General features: G+C 36.6%; 1 long non-coding RNA gene across 1 annotated transcript; it reads right to left on the reverse strand.

The window, feature by feature from the left end:
- Positions 1 to 11,998: 11,998 nt before the first annotated feature.
- LOC147655022 (uncharacterized) lies at positions 11,999 to 15,852 on the reverse strand. Its single transcript, XR_015283663.1, has 2 exons — positions 15,727 to 15,852; positions 11,999 to 15,284 (listed from the first exon to the last, which is right to left on the reverse strand). It is a non-coding gene; the product is annotated as an uncharacterized LOC147655022 (long non-coding RNA).
- Positions 15,853 to 19,381: the final 3,529 nt, after the last annotated feature.

Consider the following 19,381-nt stretch of genomic DNA (forward strand, 5'->3'; position numbering starts at 1 on the left):
TAATTTAATAAAATCCCTTGGGAAGATATCAAATTAAGATCTGATATCTTCCTTTATTATTTATCCCCCACCAACATGGCTTTGTTGTCCTTTCTGAGTTACACTCAAACCAGACAATGAAGAATCAGGGAAGTGTAAAGTGATGGAATATAAGCATCTGGACAAGATCATATCAGACAACGAATAACAAATCAAAATAAAATCAAGTTATCCATTTTTTCAAAGTGCCATTAGTAAAAGCAGTATAGAAAAGAAGAATATATTGAAACACATGTACTGAATTAAAGATCTGAAATTAATCATTAGGGTTTCAATTTTCATCTAAAGTGCCAGGTTATTTGCTACAAGTTGGACAACAGGGACTTGTTCTATGCAGGCTCATTTATAAAGTGTCTCATCTTGATTCTCAAATCTTAATCCCTAAAGCAATAAAACTAGAGAGTAAAGAAAGAAAACCCTAAACACATAAACTAAGAAAAATCATTTGCTACAACTTCTTTCTCCCCTTTTCTCCATGATTAAAATGTTCTTTCTGAGCCTGTAGTGTCTGAACAGATAAAACCTTTGGCAATGCACTTACATGTAACTGCAGTGCAGTTGTGTTCCTAAACCTTTAACTTACAGAGTTCAAGGTAACTTTAAAAGTTCATGTGGAACTTCCTGGGCATCAGTTTCTGCCCAGTGCTTCATGTCTTATTGCTCAGCACCACTGAGCAGAGCCTTATCTGTCTTCTGACATCTCCCTTCAGATACTGACAGATATCGATGAGGTTCCTTCCTAGTCATCTCTTCCTGAGGCTGAAGAGGCCCAGCTCCTTCAGCCTCTCCTCTTAAGAGATCTTATCCCTGTTGCCCTCCACTGTGCTGAACCTTGGGACATCACTAGTGACAGACCGACCATACCTGTGACACTGCTTAGAACCCTCTGGGATTTTCAGTCCATTTCACTGCCCACTCATCTAATCCACACTTCCTGAATTTACCTAGGAGGATGCCATGAGAGACAGTGTCAAAAGCCTTGCTAAAGCTGCAGTAGACAATATCCACGGCTCTCACCTCATCCATCCAACCTGCTCTATTTGCCCTAGCCTTGAGCAGAGGGGTTAGGGATTAGTCAACTCAGGTTAGGGATTAGTCATCTCAGGTACACACTGTGATTCTGTTGAAAAATATCAGCAGGAGTGCTGATCTGAAACAAGAAGATACATAATTTAACTTTTGAATAAACACCACCATAGCCCATGATGCAGAACACATTGCAAAGCTAGAAATGCTTGGGATGATCAGAGAAAGAACAAAATTAATCTGGACTTTCCCCTTGTAAATTGCTGTGGAATTTACTATGTTCTCTTTCAGATACATAGCTGTTCTGTGAAAAGAGAGCTAGGTTTAGCATTCATTTCTTGAACTATCACTATTTCAACACTGCTGCTGTGCTTCCGACTAATGAGCCACACAGCAAGTCAACAGACTGTTTACTTTTGCATTAATATTTAACTTCTATGAATTAATTGGAAGATTTCTTGATAAATTTTTGGAGTGGCTCATATGTACACAAGCTAGAGCCAGCTGCCAGTGTAACTAAGTTAAATGATTGCCCTCAGAAACTTCTGAGCAAACACAGCACAGTCTTCTTCAGTTCAGTCTGATTAATAAGCAAAGACCTGGCTTCTTTTCCTCAAAACTATGAAACCATAATATGAAGCACTACATTTTCCTCTTCAAACCTGAAAGGTTTTTTCTTTTCATATCCCAACATCCTTAGCTCAAATTCAGTAAATTTTTATGTGTTATTGCTTTTCTCTTTATCCATTCCTCTTACAGTCTGAGCCAAGATTTACTTTCAAGTAGATTGCCCCCCATTTATTAAAGAGAATCAAACAGGAAGGACTGGAAGTACAAAGAGGACTCCGTAGATGTTTTCAGTAGAGACTTATCATTGTCCAGAACACTTCTATTGGCAACCAAAATAACAAAATATGTCAGCCCTCAAACCCTACTGTGTGCACACAGCAGAAAAGGTTAACAGCATTAAGCTATCCAGCATTCTGTGGGGAAATGTAGAATTCATTTCTGTATCATGGGTTCTACTGATGTACCTGAAAGCTGTGTCTGCAGCTGCCTACAGTATCTAGGGATTCTTCCTGGATACAGGGACAGGACAAATGTGAAGCATAGGCTCCCCTGCCTTCTGTGTATGAAAGAATGAGGTTCAACTCTTCTTCAACTCAGTTCCAGGAATGGCTACAGAGAACAAATCCAAAGCATTTCAGGTTTGATACTGAACTTCCTGTCCTTTGGAGTCATGAAGATCGCAGTTATTTTAGATCTGTCACTGTCTAAAGGTGTTTCACTGCAGCCTCCTGATTTCACTTCCAGAGGAAGAAGAACTGAGCAAGCAAAGATGCAATTAATTGTAATTAAGATGTAATTTGTGTGAACTAATACAAATGTGAGTATTTCATCATTCATGTAGAATCACATGCACACACCATATAAAAGGTGTGTTCTCAATCCAGAGAGAAAAATTATCAAAAGTTTTGAAACTCTTTATCCACCTTATGGAATATTCTTACTTTTGACCAATATTTAACAATGCTAGAAGACTGAACCTACAATTCCAGAAAAGGAGTTAAGGAGTGAATGATGGACAAAAGGGTTCATTTGCTTTAAGAAATGGTATCACAGCTAATAATTTTAACAAAAAGTTTGCATATGACTGCCTTCTCCTCCCTTGTACTAATGTGAATGAATTCTGTGTTCGCTTTTGAGAGCTATTGGCTCCATGATAATACCTATACTGATCATGATGATAGGTATTTTATATGAAATGTTCCAAACCTCAAATCTAATTATATCTTTTTTCATGTCATTACTAAAACAAGGAAAATATCTTCTTGACTGAGTGCTGAACTAACAGAATAAAGCTGTCTTAAGAAAGTAGGCTTACTATGGGTTTAAAGAATGCATTATCTTTTTTTAAAATTCCTAAATAAATACATACATCTCAAGAGTTTTAAGAGGGACATGGCATAAAAGCATGGTAAGACTTCAGCTGTCAGTCCAAAGGAAATCAATACAAATTATAAGAAAGAAAATACCAAATAAATTTCTTGGGAATTGTGAAATTCAATTAATTTACCACAGACACCTTCCCTTCAGGTCAGATGTTCTAGGACGAACGCACTCTAATCATTCCCTTCCATAATTTCAATGAGACCTTGCAATGCACAATGCTGAACTACTTTTTTCATTGTTAAATATCTTTTTGCTTTTAATAAGAAAGAGTATATTCATTATTTGAGAACAAGTAGAAGAACCAAACTTAAATATCATAATTTTCAGGAAATGTGCCGTTATGACTGATACCTCAAATTACTGCCTTGAAACCATGAAGTACCAGTGCCAAAATCCTTCCCTGAATCTTCAGAACTTCAATGCAACACAGGGTCTTGTGCTGAAGGGTAAAACAATTCCAGTTTCTCTTAACTTTCAGTATGATACTAAGCAACTTTACCACTGTGCATGGAATCTTTAGGATTACAGGTGCTCCTACAACTGGAAAAGAGAAATAGGATGTGCTGATCAGTACCACTCAGAGATATTAAATTATTTGTAATCAATAAGAGAATGGGTGCTGATGTATTTCTGTCTCCGGGGGGAAGGGACTGAAAAGAAGTCATGCTCTGACCTACCCTTCTCAATGTTTTACATTTCTTTAGTGCCCCATTAAAAAAAGTAATGTTGCATGAACAAAGGCAGCCCTGGCAAATGAGCAGGAACTGTCCCTTGCACAGATGTTACTGAACCATAGCGATGAGCAGTTTAATCTTTGATGGAAAACAGTTGTTCAGCCCTTTCTGCTACACTGACCCACAGGATAGCATTACTTGGAAGAATGTGTGTTTGTACCACTCTAACTGGGGAACACTGAAAATTCACTGCAAACTCTGTGTTGATGTGACCATGACATTCTGGAATGCCAGGAACAGGGAGGTTTTATGTTAGAAAAAAAACATACCTCCAAAAAACAAACAAGCAAACAAAAACTAGTGGTTCAATATTCAAAGTCTAAAAACGTACAAGATGCACTTCCATTACTTCTAGGACACTTTCCCTTGCAACAGACAAAAAATATCTGTTTAAAAGTATTATTTTGTGAAATACAAATTTTCTGACTTTGCTACTAGCTCCACCTCCGTATAATGATTCCTGCCTTGACATCCTTAATTGTCCATATCCTTCTCCAGTAGTATCAACTTCCTTATGGGCATGTTTATGTTTCCCTCTCATCCCTTCCTTGATTTATGCTCTTGATCTCTTCTCTCTGGTGACCAGCTACAATACTTGAGGGACTGGCCTGAAGTTTAGGGAAGTTAGGAAGGTTTAGGTTGGATATCAGGAAAAGATTCTTCACCCAGAGGGTGGTTGGGCACCAGAACAGTCTCCCCAGGTCACAGTACCGAGCTGTGTCAGATTTCAAGATGCATTTTGACAATTCTGTCTGGCACATGGCATGATTCTTGGGGTGTCCTGTGCAGGGCCAGGAGTTCAACTGCATGACCCCTTTAGTGTCACTTCCAACCCAACTCATGCTGTGATTCAGCCTCAGGTCCTATTCTTTGAATACATCATCTCTACCTTATTTAACTCAAATTGTGAGAAAACCATCATTGAACTTCAAATGTGAAAAACATGCTGGGGTTTCCTTCTAATCCTAAATATGAAATACATTTATCAGCTTTATTTCCTGTAGGAAATATATTCAACTATATGATTCAAACAGGGTGGAAAATATCCATCAGGAAGACACCAGTGACTAAACAAGTAAAACATAGTTCTTAGTCTTAATACAACCCCCTTCTGTTCCTTACTTTCATTTTATTATTTTCTTTTAATTTTAAATTTTTTCATTTTTTTTCATGTTTCTTTTTTTCCCACTTCAGATTTGTCATGTCCAAGTTCCTAAGATGTCAGCTATATTCAGCTGCAGAGTATATGATAGATTTGTTTACAAACAGGAGCTGGTTAATGTTTCCAGAATCGGCATATTTCAGTCTTTATAAATTCTGTTTGCCTGTTTCTTAACAGAAAAAAACTACAAAGACATGGCAAACAGCCACACCATGAGTAAAGCTGCATATTGTTAACTGGTTCAAAGGAATGCACCATGAAAAGGTTTGCAAAAAATACACACTCTTGTTTGTACACCTATGTAAATCCTTTTCTAGTGGTTTAAATACCAATGGTCCCCTCAGCAAACACTTAGAAGTCACTAAATTTGTCATAGATGTACACATACTTCCAGTTGAATCACTTTTTGATATAGAAAAACAAAAGATCATCATCACATACCCACAGTCATATTTCATCATCCAATTCCTTACTAGCAATACATTTTGCTGTAGAAATTAATCTTACTAGGGCACTGAATAGCATATGTGCTCTACTGTATGCTTTATTATCTTTTTTATTTTTGTTTAATGACTAATACTGTTACCTTAGGTATTTCTTTTCCACCATATTAAATACAATTTTCATGATAGGACACAAATAAATAAATTTGCAGAAATAGGCATATAGACAACATACAGGAAGATTTATAAATTATTAGTACTTTGCAATTCTAATATAAGTGTAACAAACCAGAGGTAGACTTTCTCCTCCTAGATTTCACCAGTTCATTTATGTATGTCCTTTAATCCACTCCTAGATTTAGATGTGGATTGGACTCTCTCCGTTGACTAGAATACTAAAAATTCCCCCGTGTGTATTACAAGTGAAATTCCCCATACAATGTTTTTTCTGATCATCCTTTTTGTACCACAAACATCTGCACCCTCAAAACCTCCCCCCACCCCGAGAATGCAGCCTTTGCTGACAGCCATTCTTCAGCTTTGGTCTTGAAGCTGTGAATACAGAGAAAGACAGACTCACCTCAGTTTGCTTCCAAAGCTTGTAAAAACTTTAGGACAAGGAACCCAGCCTGTTCAGGTATATAAGATATCTTCCCAATAATTCAGTCATTTCTGAAGAGTGATAAATCCAATACATTCCCCACCATGCCATTGGAGACACCCAGGTCCACTCAGGTTCACACCTCTGTTAGCTTTGCAGCAAAACCACAGAGAAAGAACTACAAGAGCAACATGTTGCTTTGAATAATACCCTGACTGGTTTTATGGATAAAATCCATAAACATAAAACAACATCACTATATTAATGAACAGTTACACTATATGCCTTAAAAAGGTGAATGAGCACACTTATATGTCAACACTAAATGTTACTTTGTCCATGGAGACAAAGGAGTTCAAATTCCCTAGAGCCGACCTAACAAATTCCATTGTATTTATTATTTATGTGTTCTCAAGGGCACACTCTTTTCCTCATACACACAGTTCCACTGCAGTGATACAGCTACAGCATTCTCTGTCTTTCATGGGACTTAAGGAGCAATGGGTGGAAAATCAAATTTAGGTCTAAGAGAGACAAGGAAAGTTCTATCCCTGCTCCTGTGATGCTGCTGTGCTTACCTAGCTGGGGTGGAGAATTTGCCCATCTGTGTTTAGTTTACATGGGACATGAGCTGTCACTTTTAGTGAGCAAGGCCCCATTTGTTAAAATAATCTATTTCCAGTTGGTTAGGGAACATTCTGCACACATTATGTGTACTCTGGAAAGAGAACCAAATATAATGATGAGTATTGAAAATAGTAAACAAACTTCCTGAAGGGAGGCTTTTGGTTTACATGGATGAAAACAAGTTTATTATTATTATTTTTAAAATGTATTGTAAATATTGTAAAAAATGTAAAAACAAATGTAACCTAGCACGTAGATTGCCCATCTAAAACATTTTCTGGTGGTTATGGGATCATAATCCTTACATGTTTTTGAGGTGTAGAGGAGAGTTTAGCAAATATGAGGTACATTTTGTGTCTGTTGATATGTTGTTAGGACATTTTTTTTTCCTCTCCTTTCTAACCATGAGGCTGAGACAAATACTACAAATTAATCTGCAGGAAGAAAAAGGAAAGCAGCAAGTTTAGTTCTTGTTGCTGATAATGTCTGTACCCTCAGATCTAGCAAGAAAGATATTTGGCCAACACTTCAGTGAAACGAAATGCTTTATTTTCTTGGATATGTTAACTTTAATGTGTAACAGAGTCCAGACTAAGCAGCAGGCCTCTGCAGGGTTCGTCCTGTGAAGCACAACACTTGCCATGTCCACTCTGACTTGTCTGTGACCAGCTGGCAGCACAGGTTGAGTAGGCACAGACTGCCTCCTCTCATTTAGAAGCAAAAGGGATTCATGCTCCAAACTGAGTTGGAAAGGAGAAAAGCCAGCAGTGGGATTGGAGATTGATGAAAAACCAACCAAAGATGATATGATGGTGAGGAAACTGGTACTGGTGATTTAGCAAGTTATTTTCTTCTATCATGAGGGAACATTTTAGCCTCAAGTCATTCTACTCATCAGCAGTTATGAATTTTCTTTCAAGAAGACCATGTTAATACCAAAGCCTTGGGTAACTGACAGCTTTTGGGATTGCTGTTATATTTTTCTATTTACATTTATTTTGTAATTTCAATTAGATTTTTTTTTTAACTTGTAGATATTATTGCTGTCCTCTTCTGTGAGCTGGCATAAGCCACAACAGGAGCAGTCTCATGTGCATGGCATATGAAATCACTGTTATTGGGACAACTTGGATTACCAAGTCCAATGGGGTCAAATAAAAGATTTATTTCAGAGGTCTCTGGATCTGTGCCAGAGCCTGCAAGTTTAACTGCCTGAGATGAAAAGTATATGGCATCTTTTGGAGCGGAAGATATTTCATAAATTCACATTACCGTAAAGTATTAATTTTCCTACATTGGTGACGTCACCACACACACAAGGTTTCTTAAGTAGTCCAGCTCCCCCCATATTCTCCAGGAGTGTTTGAAATGCTCATACTGCTCAAGGAATACTGAAAAAGTAAACAGGATGTTTCCTCCAAAGTTTTTGCAAATGTATTTCGTGCCTAGCTGATGAAAGAATGTCGTATTAGCGACTGCAGCCCCTCATACCTGAAACAACTCATGTCTGAGTTATGGAAAACACTCTTTTTAAAAGAGTGTTTTAAAAGAAATTTTAAAATTAAAATTTAAAATTTAAAAGAAAATATTCTTTTCTTTAGGGCATGGAGTATTTGGACCAACACTTGAAAAATCCTCAGATAGGAAAATTCTGCCTTAGCATTACCCTGTATATCAACTGAGAACAGGTCTGAAACCACAGCCAGAGAGCAATGTAATTCATTAAGATGAAGGCAATACCCTTGATCCATCACACTTGGGATCAAGGCCAGCACAGAAGACAGGACATAATTTAGAGAGATTGATGGAAGATCTACTTTCAGTGAGCAGATATCCATTCTCATCTTCCCGATCTTTTGGCATAATCCAACATCATCTGTCTCAGGGTATGGCAGAGATCCAAACACAATGTGCTGAAATGATTTAAATCATTCCCTCCAAACAACAGTAACAGGAAACCACATCCATCCCCATACTCTTCATTTATACTGTCAAAAAGACTTGCTCTCCAGATATTTTCAGCATTGATGTGAAGTAAGAAAACACAGATGTGATGTGACAAGAGCATGAAGATGGCACCTACCTCTGCTTGTGTGCATTAAACCACACAGTTGGCAGTGATCAGTGTCTGAGCACACAGTGTAGGACTGCTGCAAAATGTCTTTTGTTACCAAACACTTGTACAGCCACACCTATTCTTTATATATTTATCAACTTCATGTGAGAGAAAACCCTTGCAACTTCTTAGTTACATGAAGTATTGGTACCTCCTGTCTCCACCTCAGCAAGGCATAATGCTATTTAAAGTGTCTCTCACTACAGCACTTATCAACGTGGGTTCCAACAAATCCATCACAACTGTTCTTCACACTCTACACAAGAAATCCTCCTTGAAATTAATTGGAGGTCTTTACTTGTAAAACAGTGAGTGATGTGTTGCAAAGATAATATGAAAGACTACCTACAGAAGCCCAACAGATGCTGATAGCAAATATTAATGAATTTTCTACCACTGTATTTCTAATGCAAAGGTATGGCTTGTTTGTGCTGAAAAGAAAGTTTTTTGAAGGCCAGTCCAAACCTGAAGAATGAGCTCCACCAGGAGCTATGACTCATCACAAATATTTCCATCTCTCTCTCCAAATGTATGACATATTGCTTCTCCCGGCCTTCTCAAACTTACAGCTTATCCATTTGAAAATAATATTTACTGCTTTAAAAAAAAAAAAAAAATTCTACAAAAACCAAACACTGCACTGTCCAGTCAATTTTCAGCTCAGAGGCAACATGAAAGAAAGGCCAAAATACTTTTGGCATAACATTTAAGTACTTTAAATGTTGTGTCCAAAATACTAGGACACGACATTTAACATCTGTCCAGAAAGCAGTGAAAATTATATAGAAATTAAGGCAGCATTAAAATATTTTGTAAAAGAAATATGTTAAGATCTCCCTTCTGTTGTAACATAGTAAAGAAATTTAATTGCATAAAGTTATGCTTACCCACTCAGTAACACTTATTGCTGTATCCTTCTTGCCTTCATTTTATTGATATATATTTTATTCACTACCTAAGGAATAATTCTGAAAGACAGCACTTATTTAAAGAATATTACACTTCCTTTATGGCTAAAGTTTATTTTTATTTATTTATTGAAACTGAGCCATGGCTTTTGCATCTGCTTTATAACCTTCCAAAACATGTTTTTCATGGATGTAGAATCATTATTTTGTGTCTTCAAATTGATTTTATATTTCAACAAGTCCATTTGTTCATGTATTTATGTTTTTGAATATTTCAACACGATGATCATAAATTAGAAAACTTTCCTCCTAAAGAAAGCCCCTCCCTTAAGAAAGCATCCCTCCCTATAAATACTAGCTAGAAATTAACATCAAACATCTCATTTTTTGTCATAGCAGCCCAGTAGAATTTTCTGATATATTTTTATTTTATGAATGCAAATAACCAAAAATAATTATAAATAACAAAACACAAAATGGCACTCATGACATAGAATGGCCAATTAGACTGTCTGGGATATTTTTTAAAAAGATCATTTCTATAACCTAACTTTTCAACATATATCTGCAGAAACTGTTTTAAAAAACCTATAAAAACAAAAGACTGGGAACAATACTGGAGAGAAAATAATCTGTCACTGTGCAAATATTACTGATTTTACAACAGCATGTCCTTTCAGGACCCTTTTTTCTGCATGTCCAAGCAGAAGGAGATGACTGATAAGAACTTGTGGAAGAGATGCAATGGATACCTAGACCTTGACATCTGAATTCTATATTGTCTTATGGTTTGGACTCCTTTCTAGTTTATTATATATTTACACATACACAAATATATATTTTGAGGAAGAAAATATACAAGGCAGAAAAGTGGTGGCAAGCAGAAGCATGTCTGCTTAGGCCCCAGGCAGATATCAATGTCAGCTGAGGGGAGGCTTCCTTAGCATCCAGGGGACACGTGGTATTTGTGCTGTTCTTTAGTGTGCTCTGCCAGAAAAGGATGAAAACAACTGGTTACCTCCATGCAGAGTCACAGAGATCACACTACTTGCACTAATTTCTAGTGTTTCCAGTCTGAGAAATACAAGGATGAAGTCTCTCATGTTTAGGAAATCAAGACCATATTCCACCAACACAGGTTGCTCACATCTGGTGGAACTGGGTTTTTTGTTTTGTTGATTTGGGTTTTTTTCTGTAATTCAACAGCATGTCAAACATATTTTCAAACAATACATTTTCAAACATAGAACAATCTTTCTGAATCAGAGATACTGGTAAGAGATATAACCTTCAAAATATCAACGTATTATTTTTCTGAACCATGTTTTCTGACTAATTTTGCAATGATCAGCCTGCTCTGAGCTAAAACAGAAAAACACACATAGGCAGCATAATGAAATGGATCACAGCAGAACACCACCACCAACAGATCAAATATATCAAAGCCTGGCAAAGAAAAAAAAAGTGACTTTATAGGATACCTCTTTATCTCTGAGAAAGTAAATAAAATTGCTCACCCATACATGACAGCCAAAAAATGAGCATCTAAAATCAGGATAAAAATGTAGGAGTAAATTTTTAAGCATACACATCCAAGTAGAGAATTTTATCATAAATGCTTACATGCTCCAGGAGCTGATCAAAGATTTACTGCCAGCTGTCTACTCTGACTTGACACTTTAAGTGTCTTTATTTAAACTCCTTTATATTGACAGGCATTCTGTGTACTTCAGCCTAGGCTAGATTTTATGCTTTTAAAAGCATTTTTTCTTTCTGATTTAGTTGCAAGTGGAATCCTCCACTGATAATGAATGACAGTGTCTCCACTAAGAAAAGTGGGCCATAAAAATGCCCTGGATGCTCATGTTGATGTATCAGAGGGGTTTCAAGGCCTTTAACTATATAAAACTTAAATGCTGCTAAAGAGAAAGGAATAATATCCACCTAAAAATATCTAAACTCCTGCCAGCTGATTTCTCTAAAAATGTACTTAAGCATTTTATAAGAAGCTAATATCCATCTCCAGTATCAGGAACACAACTTAAGCAGCTATCCTAATTTTAATTCATCCACCAAAATTACCAAGGAGAGTAAAAATACTCGATAAACCAATTCTCCCAAATCTCCCACTGCCTCCAATGCACTTTAAAAAAATTTTCAACAGCATAATGTTAACCAAGCTGCTTTATAGGGGATTTAAACATGCCTTAGAACTATCTGGAGGCACAGAATATGAGTGAACCGAGCCGTCTAAAAAGGTTCAGCTTCCTTTTGCTGTCTAAAATATGCTTCATGAATGCAGATGAGCAGTTGCATCTTTACACAAAGTACAAAAGCAGCACAGGAATCTGAATCACTTTCTCAGACTTGGGGTTACATCTACAGGTGGTTTTCTTTTTTAATCTAAAAACTAGGAATCACTCCTGATGCAGGAGTAGTTTGGTACATCAAGCTCGCAGAATTTTTCAGTCAGTTGTGGCCAAAAGTACCTCACAATGCTGCTGCTGTCTTTTACATCTGCACAAAATGAAATGATGGGTTGTATGGACAAAAGAATTGCAACAGTCAGTTCCCAGTGGTGACTGTGAATCTCTTTTATACTGTGCAGGCGAAGCAAGTGGGAGCAGTAAACCTGCTCTGTGGGTGTCTAAAATGTTGAGCCTGGCTACATAAGACTAGATCTGTTGTTTAGTGACCATAGATGGGGAAAGAATGGACAAAGTTTTTTGGCCAGCTACTCACACAAAATAAGAATAAATTAATATGAAAGCAGGTAAAGTTTTGAAGATGAAAATTTCAAGAGAAATGTGAAAGGGGAGAGGTTAGAGAGGATTCTATGCCACGGGACTTCTGCAGCTCTTTCATATACTCTTATCCTTTCATGATGCTTGGCTCTTTGCCTTTTCCATCAGTGAAATCCATACTGTTTGGGTTGTACCTACTTCTGTAAAGCATGATGTAAGCAGCTTTATTCCTGTGAATCTTGATATTAACAGCAATGACAATATTTATGTGAATATTTTCTAGCATACATCAGCAATTTTACAGACAGTCTCTCAGAACAATCCATTAATTTCTTGCCAATGTGTTTGTTATAATTTACTAATCAGCAAGAGACTGTAAATTCCACTTTAAACTCACTTTCAGATTAAGAAAAAAAAAAAGCTGAAACCAGCCACATTTCTCTCTACATAGTGCAATCAGGTTTCTATTACCTTATAAGATGGTTCACATTAGAAGGATTGGTTCATGTTCTAAGAGATTACAGGATATTTTTTTAAATTGGATTACAATGAAGAGACTTAACATTCTTGAGTAGTTTCACAACATATAAAGGAACCATTGTAAGAGCCTATGGGTAAACTGTATGTTCACACAGAAATTCTCTGACCACCCAGTGAAACACCTTGAACAAACTGTTAATCAGTAACTTAAGACATTTGACCTTTTTTTTTTTTTTCCATGAGTGTTAACACTAAAATCATAAAATCAAAAATTTCATGCATATTATTCTAGTATTGAAGTCATTATCAGAATAACATAACTTAATAGCCAAATCTTCTGACATAGCATATTTTTATCTCAGTAATTTAGTCAATCTGGTCAGTATTTACCCGGTACTTATCTGGAAGCTTTGGTCCATATTAATGATATGAATGGACTTATTCCCATGGAAAATATCCCCTGGCACCACAGCTCATGAAAAAACCTATTGTCAAGAATTTATTCAAGAGTACACAAACACGGAGTGCCAAACTGATTAACTTGACTCCAGCTCTGTGAAGATGTCACTGCATGGCCTCAACAGAAATACAGCTGTTTGCTGAAGTGGTTAAAAACATGCATTATAGGAATATGTGATAGCCTTCTCAATGGTCTCAAGATCTCAACCACTTAGATGTTTCTTATAAAAGTTTTCCTAACGAATAAGAGAAGGTGCCCAACTGTGCTAACATTGAAACCTTCATACCCCTTTGCTAAGACAAGAGTGTCTAAAGAAAAGGTATTTTTCTCTTGACAACGCTGAAAGCAGTTCTGAAGTGTTCTGAAAGCTGGTTTTGAATAGTACCTATTAACTTTCATTAGTAAGCAACAGCTAATGGTAACTAAACCTTATCTTTGTTTAGTCTTCTATGCACAAATATTTACTTGCTAAATGCTTTCATAGGTCTCTTGTTTTGCTGACTATATATTAGTCATTATGATAAAAGATATTAGCATTTTAATCACATTAATTTAAAAAAGCCTTAATCACTTACTTATCTCTTTCTATGGTGTGAGGGTCAGTAAATAAAGTATTACAATAGGTGGACTTTGACCTTATAATTCGGAAGTTCTTGAATTTTTTCCTGGTTTGTTACCGAATAAAATTAAGTGAAAACTTATTATATAGTTCCAGCTTTTTAAAGAATTTACTATATGAGGCAAAAGATATATGTGCCCAAGTCTTTCACCCTTTGAAAGCAGTATGCACAAACCAAAACTAATAAGAATTTTCATGGCAACCTTGCAGGGTCCTGATGGCACTCCATTTCTACAAAAAGTGCAAGGGATAAGAGAGATTTAAGCCTCTGGGCATGTTTCTACATGACATTAATTAAGAAGAGAAACAAAGATGTTTATGTGTAATTAAATTTTTAATTTCAGGAAAAGAATCAAAATGTTTGAGAGTCTGATTTGGATAAAATGCAGAGGTGAAAATTCTCATCTTTGAAGCTATGATACAGAAATGGAGACTATAAAGCAAAAATTCCAATTCCAAAAGCACAAGTTTCATGAAGCTCAGTAGGTGATAATGTTACACTGTTGACACTACAGAACTGAAGCCCCCAGTACCAATACAGGCCCTGCTCAATCCTTTGCTGCACTATACAAATAGTCTTATCAAACTTTTATTTCTGCAGGTGCTAAAAAGGGCAAAAATGAGGGGAATTTAGTTTGGGTTAAGGAATCAAATTAATTGCACATGTCAATTCTCAGAATTTTACAAACCAATCAGTCTGTAAAAAAGAATTTGAATAAATTTAAAGATTCTTTTGAGGGATAGTGTGGGCTACTTGTATTTACATCAAGTTTTAGCCTCTGAGAGTCCAAAGTATTTTTTCAGCAAGGGCAGGTACAGACAAAGACATTTGAATCTTAGAAATGTTATACAGCATTTGAAAGAAATAATCCATTCTTCAGGAATTCAATTATATTGTAACTTCTCTTGTTGCCTTCTGTTTTATTTCTCTGCCTGTAATACATTTACAATGCAGACATGTTTTGGGGGCTTCATTTACTCAGGGCTTTAAGCTATGCTTTAGAAAGTAAACTTATCTTATTCCAGGGATGCATATAATATATCAAGGCTAAACTTTGTATTATGATGAGAGTCAATATTTTGTGGATTGTTCTTGAGAAAAGTGTTATCCAGGCAACATAATGGCCGTTAGCAGAATTCTATCTTAAAGCATATCCTGCCACATGCTAAACACACTGAGACAACCTTTAGTGATTCTTGCTGTTAGAAATAAGAAATTGTATTTACTTTCAGAAGTCTGAGTAAGAGATTATTACCAAAGTTCCCCCCTTTACACAAAACCTTACTGTTACCAGCTGTCGTCCCAGAGCATCGCTGCAGCTCAATGGGTAACTGGAGTCACCTCATACTGGGTGCTGGTTGCACAGACATGCTGGAATAGGAAACAGATTTATACATCTCAATACTATTTTTTTGCTGTTTGTTGCCAGATCAACAATTAGTATTAGTATCAGAACTAATTTCTATCTCAGAAGAATTTTGATTAATATGAATAATTTTTCCTGTAAGCAACCATGAGCAAAGAGGTTCAACTGCCAAATGAAATGGCATCAAGATCACATATCTAATCAATAAACTTTTCTAAGCTCTCATTAGAGTTCAAAGAAAAATAGCAGAAGCATAAGCATAAAGAATGGAGATAAATTAGACAGTTCTGCTTGGCTGAAAGAAAGGAAAAGAACAAAGTGCCAATGGAAAGAATTTCCTTAAGGGAATTAATCTTGCACATTTCAGTTATTTGAAAATTACTAGACAAAACCATTTTAATTACATATCATTTGCTGCTTATTATTATTATTGTTATTACTGCTTACCAAGAGAAGTTAATTTTACTGCTTTTTGATTATCAGCAGCTTTTCAGCAAATGGTGTGAGAACAAAAGACTGCAAAGAGTGAAACCAGCTTTGTGCAAAGGGCTGTCAAACCACATGGAGAATACACTGGGGAAAACAAAAAGAAAAAAATCTCTTTGTAATTTCTTTTAGTTGCAGTGTTTTTATGTTCTGTTGCAACTTGTATGAAATATGAAATGAGGGGGAATTGTGGTCTTTTTGCTATGGAGTTTGCTTTAAAATTTTCTGCATTCAGCCCTTGCTTGTGACAGGAGCCATCAGGCCTCTTGGAATGGTCTGAACCCACCATGTGTGTTGTATCACTGTGGTCCCCTCTCAGCTCTGTTTGGGTAAGCCCTATAATATACCCGTTTGCCCAGCTGTATTATTTCTAATCTCACAAAATCCCACTTGGCAAACATCAGTGACAGAGAAAATGTAAACCTGTAGCAATCAGAGAAGACTTTAGTTACTGGTTAACCTTCAACCCTGTATATACAAACACAGCTTGATCTCTGATCATTGTTGAGAACTGGAAGTTTCATGGCATTATTTAACCAACTCTGTTTGCTTTAAAGGATTACTTCATTCAACCCCTCCTCCAGCAGCTGCAGTCTGTTGAAAGCCTTCCCCATTGCAGCCTGCATAACCTTTCACCTTCCTCAAAATGCAACCTGGATGGATCCAGCCAGATGCCATCCGGTTCACAGCACATTGCAGGACATGGTTTTGTCTCTAGCACAGCAGTTATTTGCTCTGCACTGTGCTGCATAAGTGTTTCTGACCACAATCCAGGCTGCAAACTCGTTATCATTTAAACTCAGCTGAACAGTTTAATCTTGGCAAGGGACCAATCAGGAAAATAACCCCACAGCAAGTCTATCTTTTCTCCCACACTTGAACAAACTTAGTCAACTGCCAGAAAAATGTTACAATGAGCTGTGGTTTTTTCACACTTGAAATATTAACTAGTTCCTAAAAGCAGATATTGACCAGGGACACACACACACACACACACACAAACCCCTCGATTCTAAAAGCCTTTCCTATTTATATTCATTTCCTGTATTAATTCCTCCCTATACAGAGAAAAAAACAGATGCCTTCTCCTCTTCCACAGCAATTAAAGCTACAGCTATTAACTATAGTTACTCAATGGCTATTTCAGGTGACTTGATCTATGAGGTGATACCTGATTAAACAACCATTGATTTGACTCACTGATTTTAAGAGTCTTTTCCAACAGAAATGATTCTGCAAGAATGTATTCTTTGAAATGTTTAAAGCCAACATCTTCACAGATTCGTTAGGATATTCTGAGTTGGAAAGGATATACAACAATCAGCAGCTCCAGCACTTAGGTCTCCACAGAACACCCCAAGAGCCACACCATGTGCATGAGAGCATTGTCAAACACTTCTCGAACTCTGTCAGGCTTGGTGCTGTGTCCACATCCCTGGGGAGACTGCTCCAGTGACCAGACACCCTCTGAGAGAAGAACTTTTTTATAATACCCCTGGCACAACTTCAGGCCATTCACGTGGGTCTTGTCACTGGTCACTTCTCAAAACAAAGGGTTTTTTGGCCCTTCTCTAGATCCTCTCCAGCCTTTTCACAATATTTTTGTACAGTGGGGACTAAAACAGAAGAGTTTTGTTTCCAGGTGTGGCCTGATACGTGCTGAGTAGAGTGGAAAATGTCTTTATCTGCTGCTGATGCAACCCAGCATCCCCCAGGCTTTCTCTGCTGTTGCAGCACATGTTTTTATTCTGCCATCTTATTTCAGAGATTTTAATTTCACAATAACACTATTCTCTATCATGTTTTGCCATGCTTCTTTTGAACCATAAGCATAAGGCTTCTGATCAACTAACAGCTATGTATTTTGCATAACAAAACAGTTCTATCTGAATGGTGTTTGGCAGCATTGTAAAAATACTCTTTTCTAGAAATTATTTGTTGTATTTCTGACTACAAGGATCTTTTGTGTAGTCAAAGTATCTTTTCCACCTAACTTCTTATTTTCACAAGCACCGTTTACTCAAAACAACAAAGAAACACCATAAGACTACTTGAACTTGAGCCCTGATTTAGTTTTGAATTCAAGCACACAATAAAGAGGAGTCTCTTAAAATGAACTCAAAAAATCTCTCCTCCCACCCCTGTTGGAGAAGCTAGCATTTATAAAAACACATTTTTGCTTACTATATTTCTTGTGGGATCCTAGCTATCTATATGCAATTATTGTTACATCATAAATGAAATAATAAACATTTCATGTTCTTTGAGAATCATAGTGTATGACATCTATTTAAAAGAACTTACAGGCATCGGTAAGCTTGAATAGTTTTTTTCTAAACCTTACCTGTCATATTGGCAATTTCTACTGAAATTGTTTTAAAGAAATGCCCTTCAAAGCTCCATTTAACATATTTTTCAAATGATGTAAAATGTTATCCACTCGAAAATGTTTTTACAAGTGGCAATATTCTAACTGCTTTGTAACTATTCAAATATTATAACTGTTTGTTATTAATCATCCTTAACACTGATTTTCTAATTTCTCCCTCTCCAGCCTCTGAAAATCTGAAGTGTATCTTGGGAACTATAAAAGTTAGCAATGGGCCAGAATAAGCCCTATATTCTGACATATTCCAAATTTGATTTTAATACAAATCCTGCATGTAATCAGTTTGTTTTAGCCAATATTTATTAAAAAATAATAAACCCATGTATGGTGCAGATTTCCAATTGTTAACCAGGTAGAATCTTTAAGATCTTCTAATCTGAGAAAATCACTTTTAAATTTTTGGGCAAATTTTGCCTGCGAATGAACACAGGACCTGACCCATCAATTTGTCATCTTGTTTCAGTGATTCTCTCATTTTTTTTCTTTTCCAGTAAATCTGGGTTATTGCACTGAGTTAGTAAAATGCACGGTTTTTCCTTTCAGATGTAGCTTTCTAGTATGGTTCCTTTGCAGCTGTTCAGAGCAACAAATCAGGTGGCATCTGGTTTTCCCTGCACAAAAATTAAATAGCAGGAGTTTGAAGCCCCATCTAGAAAGTGTGAGAACTCATGTGTAATCCAAAGCTCCTGGGTAAACAGGCAAACACTTGTCTCAAGCACAGAATCCTCCGGGCAAAGAAAGAAAGATTAATTAAGGCTGGGGCAGGAGGGAGTGAAAGGAGAGAATCTTAAAACATTTAGGGCTCTTCTTTGTGCTCTTACATTACTCAGCAACAACTGCATTTTATCTGCAAACTTAAATTTTAACAGTATCTGACTAAAATGCCAAGCTGTTACATATCAAAATTCAGCTGGGCCTGACCTACCCTGTCATTTCTGCTTATTCTCCAGTAAATGAAGGGAAGCTTCATAAAGAGTTTCTGTCAATGGGGATCTCTTAACAGAGTTGCAGGCCCCACAAAGGTTCACAAAAAGTTAACCACAGAAAGCTCTTCCTTCTCCAGACGTTCCTCTACAGACCTTATTTAGTAAAACAATGCAAAAAAAAAAAAGTAATCTGGCTTTATAGGTATATAAAATTTTACAGTTACTGCTATCCAGTGTATATACATAGAGTGAAAGCAGGACTGGGAACAATTCTGAGCTTCACACACAGAGTTATTTTGAT

This window comes from Cyanistes caeruleus, chromosome 2 (genome assembly GCF_971803275.1).
Source record: "Cyanistes caeruleus chromosome 2, bCyaCae1.hap1.1, whole genome shotgun sequence".
Taxonomy (NCBI): domain Eukaryota; kingdom Metazoa; phylum Chordata; class Aves; order Passeriformes; family Paridae; genus Cyanistes; species Cyanistes caeruleus.